The sequence below is a fragment of the Marmota marmota genome, unplaced genomic scaffold (genome assembly GCF_001458135.2).
Source record: "Marmota marmota marmota unplaced genomic scaffold, marMar, whole genome shotgun sequence".
Taxonomy (NCBI): Eukaryota; Metazoa; Chordata; class Mammalia; order Rodentia; family Sciuridae; genus Marmota; species Marmota marmota.
In genome coordinates, this window is record NW_026000005.1 from 19,105,729 (window position 1) to 19,113,681 (window position 7,953).

Sequence of the window (7,953 nt, forward strand, 5' to 3'; positions counted from 1 at the left end):
ATGTTGTGTCCACCAAAAACTAAAAAATAGATATTAAAAAATTCTCTCTCTCAAAAAAAAAACCCAAAGATTTCATTGTCCATGAAATAAACACACATACATACTTGAAAGTTTTGTACTCTAAAAATGTAACAGGTACATTGAAATCAGAATTATGGCACCAAGTCCCATGGAGCAAATCAGTCCCCACAGTAAAATTAAAAAAAAAAACTTGGGCAAGAAAAATCAACATTTAAAGTCATAATTGTTAAGTATTCACTTAAGAGAGGACATTGAAGTAATGATAAAAATAACAGATTCTAAAACTGGAAGTCTTAAATCCCTGTTTCCTTTAAAGTATTTAAACGTTTCATTTAAATGAAAATGAATTTCATTTAAATTAATTTTAATTATTAAATAGCTATTAAATTAAATAGCTATTACATATATGAGGAAACCGAGGCACAGGGAGTTTAGCAACGTACATGAAACCCTGCAGCTGGCTTGTTGAGGACACTCAACTGTACATCTGCGAATTCTTCCTTTGTTGCTTTTCTCTAGCAGTGTCGATTGGAATGGTAATCATATATGACAATTTTACAGTGCAGAAATTGAGGCAAATACAGGTAAAAAATCACTTGGCAAATTGATAGCAGAAAGTCAGAGGAGTCTGAATGGCGAAACTGTTCCACAAAAAACAATATTCCTTATTTTAAGAAGTGATTTTCTTAAACCATTTAAATTCTCAGAACATTATGGGTAGACCGAAAATATGCAGATAAACACATTAAAATATTTTAAAACTATTTCCTTCTTTACTTACTTTCCAAGACCTGAACCCAGATTTGTGCTTCTCTTGAAAGAATTCCCGAGCTCTCTTTTCCAAGCTGTTTCCTAGGCCTGCATCGGGCCAGTGATGAGAAATCCAAGACGCAACAGAAAGTGCACAGGCTCAACTTAAAGTCTTTAGGATTTGACCTCAGCAAGGAGGCAGTGAGTCCAGAGTCCTGTTCATAACCATAATCTCTCCACGAACACACTAAGTTTATTAGTTGGGGAGCTGTTAATTTGACACTTGCCTTCTTAGAGTTTACCTAAAAACAGTGTGGGGGAGGGGCAGGAAGAATTGAAAATTTAGATGTGAAGAATTCGGACTAGGATGGCTAAAATCATGTCACTTAGAACATTTCAGTCAACAGGCTTGCTGCATGCCACATCTTCATAGAAATCCTATTATCAAAGCCACCAGACACTATATTTGCTTCCTAATTATAGACCCTGAGCTAACAGTTACTTTTTCTTCCCTATAATAACAACAACACTTTGTATTTATCTAGCGCCTTTCTTCCAAGAAGCTCAAAATGCTTTGCAGACATTAACTCATGAATCCCGGGCCTCTGAAGAATGGATCAGTGATGTCTTTTGGTCTCTACATTTTGGAGAAAACAAGGCACAGAGCAGCCAAAGACTTAGAGACAGACGTGATAAGGGGTTCAACTCCAGGGCCTTGGGGCTGACAACCAAAAATGACGGCCATCACTTGCTCCATTGTGTCTCATTCAGGAGGTTGAGCCACGTGATTTCCAAGCAAAGGGAATAACCAGCTGGGACTTTTGTGTCAGGAGAACATCTTTAGAAGCAGCATGGAGGATGGCTGGAGAGAACACCAGAGTGGCACAGGTCAGTAGAGGATATGCAGTCTTTCAGGAAAAAAGCTAATAAGAACTGAAGGATCGTGGGGCAATGTGAAAGAGAAAGGAACCAAGTCAAAAAAATTTTAGTAGGTGGGATCAGCAAGATCATGTGATGACTAAATTCAGAGTGAAGAAGAAAGAAGGTTGGGGAGTACCATAGGGATTTTAGCTTCAATGAATGGTGTAGAGCAGAAACTACTCTAAGGAGGGATTTCTGGAATGGAAAGCTACAGGCTTGCAATTTTCTCCAATGTTTCTTAGTGGCCTGGGATCATAAGAAAAAAGAAAGTTGAATTATTCCAAAGGTGGACTATTGCTATGTTGGGAGTGGGAGTTGAACTGAGAAGTATGCTGGAGTTCATGGAATGCCTCTGTGTTCACTGGGTCCAACCAGGAAGAGGGAGACATGCTATGGAAGTAGGCAAGGGCTGAGGCATTGGAAATATAAGGGCAGGTTTCATGGAATCTGGAATGGGAAAGGCCAGAGCACAGGAGATTGTCCTGGTCATGTAGATCACTGAAGAAAATGATGAATTTAAGTTCCTTAGCATGTTTTCTGGCTTGACCTCTTACAAGTGTCAAACTTTATACAAGTGTCCAACTTTATAATCACCCAGGTGACATTTCCTCATCTTGTTTACAAGAAATCATATAAGCCTTTTTCAAATACCTTAGTTACAACTACTCTCTATGTCAAGAATAGTCCATTCAATATCCCAATAAAAAAATGAAAGATTCTCTATCATAAAGATTCCTAGTGATCCTATGTTAGTACCTAGTAATCACTGTATTCTTTTCTAAGTCTTTTGTCTCTTAGATTACCCATCCTTGAAGCTTGATGAAGTTAACATTCAAAATTTACCATCCTACATTTTTCACTTCTCTGAAAATCAAGAAAACATTTTCATTTGTTCTTTTTAGCTATACACGACAGTAGAGTGTATTTTATCAAAATACACAGATATTACACATATATTGCACATATATATTACACATTCACAGAGTATAACTTATTCTAATTAGGATCCAATTCTTGTTGTACATGATGTGGAATTACACTGCTTTTATATTCATATGTGAACACAGAAAAGTTATGTCCAATTTATTTTACTGTCTTTTCTATTCCCATTCCCCTCCTTTCCTTTTATTCCCTTTTGTCTAATCCAATGAACTTCTATTCTCCCCCTCCCTTATTGTGTGTTAGCATCCGCATAACAGAGAGAACCATTCAGCCTTTATTTTGGGGGGACTGGCTTATTTCACTTAGCATGATAGTTTCCAGTTCCATCTATTTACTGCAAATGCCATAATTTTTCATTCTTCTTTATGGCTGAGTAATATTTTTTTATGGCTGAGTAATATTTTTTTTAAAGAGAGAGAGAGAATTTTTTAGTATTTATTTTTCAGTTTTTCGGCGGACACAACATCTTTATTTTTATGTGGTGCTGAGGATGGAACCCAGCGCCCCGCGCATGCCAGGCGAGCGCGTTACCGCTTGAGCCACATCCCCAGCCCCGCTGAGTAATATTTCAAGGAAACATTTTGCTAATTCATCCCCCAAGCTACTTCCTCATGTTTCCTAAATTCTCAAAGATCTACAACTGTTTCTGGGATTACATAATGAAATGTTGATGTTCTGGGTTGTGACTTGCCTGGAATTGGAGATGTGAATATACCAAAAATGGTACGTTCTTCTCTTGGTGGTACATTCTTACCTTGTTTTCTTAACCAGGCTTTTTCTACCCATTCCAGTTGGATGAGATTCTTTTCCTTGATGGAGTAGATAGTCAACACAGGAGCTGAAGAGTCAATCTTCCTGAAGATCACTTTTTAACATTCTGAAATCTCCTAGCTTATCTTTGCTGTTTTTTTGGGAACATAACTTGAATAGCATTTGCTATTTGTGAGCCTCCGTTTCTTAAGTATTCTAGCTTTCTTGGATAGCTTATTTTACTATTACTTTAATTCTTGCTACTCTATTGTATATATCATTGGAATATATTGTATATATTTTATGTATCTTAAGATAAATAAAATCCTGAGATAAGTATGTGAATGCAAGGGATTTACTATGGAAGCAGGCCCAGGAAAACCCAGTAAGGGAATGAGGAAAGTCAGACAGCAAAGGAGAAGAAGCCAAGCAAAGATGAAACTCAAGCATAGGCACAGCTTGAACCTGACCCTACAGGAGACCTGGGGTATAAATAATACTTCTGTGTTTGTTCCCAGTAGAAGCAAGGGAACTAGACTTACATAATTCTGCATGAGTCAACATTGCTAGGGGCTATGGGGCAGGGAGTGGGGGGATGAAAGGTATGTTTTTGAGGGCATAAAGTTCTAGGTCCTTTTGGCTCTCAGTGTGTTTGTGTGCGTGTGCGTGCATGCATGAGAGTGTGTGATTTTATGGACATGCTCAGTTCTAGTAGCCTGTGAGCAGATTTCTGAAGGTAGTTTCAGGTACTGGTTGGAAGAAGCAAAGGCAAACAGAAACTGAAAAAGGAATCTGAAAGATTTGTTTGAATATTGTGTTGAATATTGACAGTATTCATCTACTGTCAATATATGACAATATTCTTGGCTACATTCATATGGCACATATTCTATTTTTATCTTTTTCTTATACTTCTCTTTAAAATCTGAGCCTATCAAAGACTTCTTTGTACAATCAGACTGGTTCCCAAAATGCCTCTATCTTTTTCCTGGGACGGAACCATTTGGGTCCATATGGTCAGAATTCCATTTTGAACTCACTGTTTTTCTAGTTATCTCCTCCTGTACAGCCCTGACCCACCCCACTCCAGCTGCTCACACCAGACACCTGGTGTCATTTCTGAGTCTGCTCCTGCTCCTTTCCAGTGCTGGCCCCTGCAGACCCACATGTTCACATTCACTCTCCAGGTCCTTCCTACCTCCAGACTAGCCTCCAATCTGTCCACTTCTTTGTATTAGCATAGCCTCTGTGAGTCATCACCACCTCTGGCATATTATCTTAGAAGCTTTCTGACTCTTCTTCAGACTTATAACTTTGTGCCTTTTCATCCACTTTATCCCTAGTAGTTAGGTGAGCTTAAAACCTCAGACAAGCCATATCACTCATGCTCACACATTCCAAGGCACTTACAATGCATGTCTACCCACCCCTTCCCATGGCTTATACAAATTGCTGGTGCGACTGCAGCCTTGTCTTGAGCCTCTTGTCTCCTTGTTTACTGGGCTTCTGCCACACATTACCATATTCCTGCTCTTCTTCCTGAACCTCAGCAACTTCCTCCCTGGTCTCCCTTTGTCTGTCCCTTCCACTCCACTCAATTACCTTCTATTGATCCTTCAGGTCTCAATATCTCCCTGTGATCTAGGTAAAATTGTCCCTATCCTGTTGTACCCTCCTATGACATGCAGGAACAATGGGGAGGAAGCTATGGCAAGGCTGTTGTTCCCTAGATAGTAGCTATCTTAGTTCATAACTGAATATTCATGTCTTAGTTTCTTAGTATCTGTCTCCCCCAATAGACCATACAATTCATAAGGGAAAGAAACACATCTATTTTATTCTTTGGTATATAGCCAATAATAGTTGTTGAATAAGTAAGTTCCTATTTTTAAATTGTCTTAAAGTCTGTTATCCTATATGTTAAAGACAGAGACATGAGTTGCAAAAACCTGCCTCCATTTAAAATGTCCGTCACAGTGTGAAGAAAAACTATAAAAAGTCTGCACTTGGCTGCAGGTCTGTCTTTGTCCCATTTGGGGAGGTTTTTGCTGCCACAAGGTCTTCAGACTTCAATACCCCCCAAAAGAGCAAGGGCAAAGAACCGGGGTCAGCAAACATTATTGCTACAAAGGCCCAGGCAGTGAATGCTTTAGGCTAAGTGGGCCATATAATCTCTATCACAAGTACTCAATTCTGCTGTCCAAGGATGAGAAGAGACAGACAATTATGTGAACAGATGAGGGTGACTGTGTTCCAATAAAACTTTATGGAAACAGTTAATGGTCATAGTTTGCCAACCCCTGATGTAGATGGTTAGTAGAAGACAAGGGACTCATACTCATGGTATGCAAACTTTGGCTGCCTGCAAACATCCCTTTAAGTAATGAAATTAAGGAAAACACCCACTTTGTTCACCAATATCAAACTGAAGTGAAGTCCACCAGTTAGAATCTCATCAGCCCTGTTTTACCCCAATGTATCTATTCCAAATGCCTAAAACAGTGACTGAGACCTAGTAGGAGCTTGGTAAATACTTGTGGAAGGAAAGCTCTGTGGCTTGAAGGCAGAGGAGACTTTATGCTGTCCACAAGATCACAGGCACCTGTCCTTCATTCAAAGAGGAGATACTGTGTGCCTGCTGTGTCCCTGGCATGATGCTGAGCACTGGGCCCTGCGGAAAGTGATAGGAGTGTGAGCCCTGTCATACAAGGCCTGCATTCCCATTGGTGGAAGGAGGAGATAGATGGCATTTGGTCAGTGCTCTGAGAGGTGAAACCAGCTGCTTTATGGCACAAGGGGAGATCCAGGCTGAGCTTGAATGTCAAGGAAGCTTCACAGATGCTGTGGGCTGAATGTTTGTATCTCCCCAAAATTCACATCTTGAAATCCCAAACCCTAATAGAATGGCATTGGGAGGGGGGGCCTTTGGGATGTAATGAAGTCATAAGGATGGATCCCTTATGAACTGGACCCCAGTTTAGAGTCTCTATAAAAATAGAGTCCCCAGAGAGCTCCTTTGCCTCTTTTTTCCACATGAGGATGCAGTAAGAAGCCAGCAGCTTACAAGCTGGAAGAAACCCTCACTGGAACCTGGTTCTACTGGCATTTTGAACTTCTGGTCTCCAGAACTGTGTGTGTGTGTGTGTGTGTGTGTGCAATAAGCCATCTATGGTATTTTGTTATAACAGCACAAACTAAGCCCTTAGGCAAGATCTACCTAAGGTGAAAAGAAGCAATCAATCTTCTTGATGTAGCTGAGAGCCTCACAAGTCTGAGTTCACTCCACTTGGGCCTCAAGGTGGAGCCATAGCCAGAAGAACTCCTTGATTCTACCACAGTGAAAGTGGGTGGGAATTTGAGGTCCTCGCTGCAGGTCCACCAAGGAAGAGATATTATCACCTCTCACAGGGCTATGTGACAACCACATTCAGAGTTACAATTCTGGCAGGGAAAATCCACATCATTTTTCCACGTACTTCAGTCCCTTCTCACTATACTCAATACAATAATCTGTAAGCCCACTCACTACAGGTGTGAGTCTCCACCTACGATTTCCAAAGAGGTTTATCATTTTTCTCTCATCTAAATACATCTGCAATAAGCAAGGCAATACGCATGTTCATAAAACTGACCCCAAAGATTCTGCAGATCTGGGATCCTCAGAGACCTTTTCTAATTTAAACTCTGGCCCAGTCTATTACTTTATAGTGTTATCCTTATGGATGCATTACTTTGAATTAACCCTTTCTGCCTTTTAATGGTAAAATTGGAAAGGCTATGTGTGTATATATGCTCTCTCTGTGTGTATGTGTGTATTTAAATCTATATTCGCTCAAACTTTATGTGACATCTAGTTTATTATTTTAGGATTAAAAAATTTCTTCTAATCATTTCAATATACATGATTAAGTCAGCTCAATATTTCATACCTTTTGTTTCAAGTTCAAGAAAAACTGTCTTACTAGCTCTTTAGCTTAGACCTTGGGCTTCTAGTCCAGCCTGTTCTAGTCTAATATGGCATCAAGTGTTTCAGGAAAGTCAATGAATATAAAAAGGAGCAACAATTGGGTAAAGGAAAATATAGAGAATATATGGGGTAAAAATCCACTAAAAAAAGAGAAAGCTGGAAGGCCATGACTATAAGCTTGGTGGAATATCAAAGAGTCCTTATGCAAACAGCTTATGGGTTGTTTTTTATTCTTTTTGGTATCAGACATTGAACCCAAGGGCACTTAACCACTAAGCCACATCCCCAGCCTTTTTTTTTTTTTTTTTTTTTTTGAGCCAGGATCTCACTAGGCTGCTTACAGCCCCACTAAATTACTGAGGCTGGCTTTGAACCTGTAATCCTCCTGCGTCAGTCTCTTGAGCTGCTGGGACTACAGGCATACACCACTATTCCCAGCTTATATGGTACATTTTAAAATGCCTGTATACTTTTGTGCATGGCGAGAGAAAGGGGTTCAGTTTCATTTTGTTGCATATGGATTTCCAGTTTTCCCAGCACCATTTGTTGAAGATGCTATCCTTCCTCCATTGCATGCTTTTAGCCCCTTTATCAAATATAAG

At 39.7% G+C, this 7,953-nt stretch overlaps 1 long non-coding RNA gene across 1 annotated transcript in view; it reads left to right on the forward strand.

Moving 5' to 3' along the window:
* The first annotated feature begins 984 nt into the window (after nucleotides 1-984).
* Nucleotides 985-7,953, forward strand: part of LOC125618170 — a 21,756-nt gene continuing 14,787 nt past the window's right edge. Inside the window, exon 1 of the long non-coding RNA XR_007349429.1 lies at nucleotides 985-1,659. This is a non-coding gene — a long non-coding RNA (uncharacterized LOC125618170). The remainder of the gene's footprint in view (nucleotides 1,660-7,953) is intronic.